Source organism: Priapulus caudatus, unplaced genomic scaffold (genome assembly GCF_000485595.1).
Source record: "Priapulus caudatus unplaced genomic scaffold, Priapulus_caudatus-5.0.1 Scaffold3742, whole genome shotgun sequence".
NCBI classification, from domain to species: domain Eukaryota; kingdom Metazoa; phylum Priapulida; class Priapulimorpha; order Priapulimorphida; family Priapulidae; genus Priapulus; species Priapulus caudatus.
The window spans coordinates 12136-12448 of NW_014580803.1; positions in this window are offsets into that span (position 1 = coordinate 12136).

Genomic DNA, 313 nt, shown 5'->3' on the forward strand with positions numbered 1-313 from the left:
CACACACACACACACACACACACACACACACACACACACACGCGCGCGCGCGCGCGCGCACTGACTGGTTGCTACATTGTAGCGATGTTACAAACGCTGCCGCGGCTGCTGTCGAGCTGCCGTGCTAGCGTGCACCACTTACGAACAAACGCATTAGGCACAGCTATACACATTGTTGCTGGTCTGTACGGCCGACCAGCCACCACATCAATACACACCCATTAACTAACCCAGCGACGGACAGGGGGACGGGGGGGGAAGGCGATAGAGTGAGAGAGAGAGAGAGCGCGCGGGCGAGATAGAGAGAGAGAGA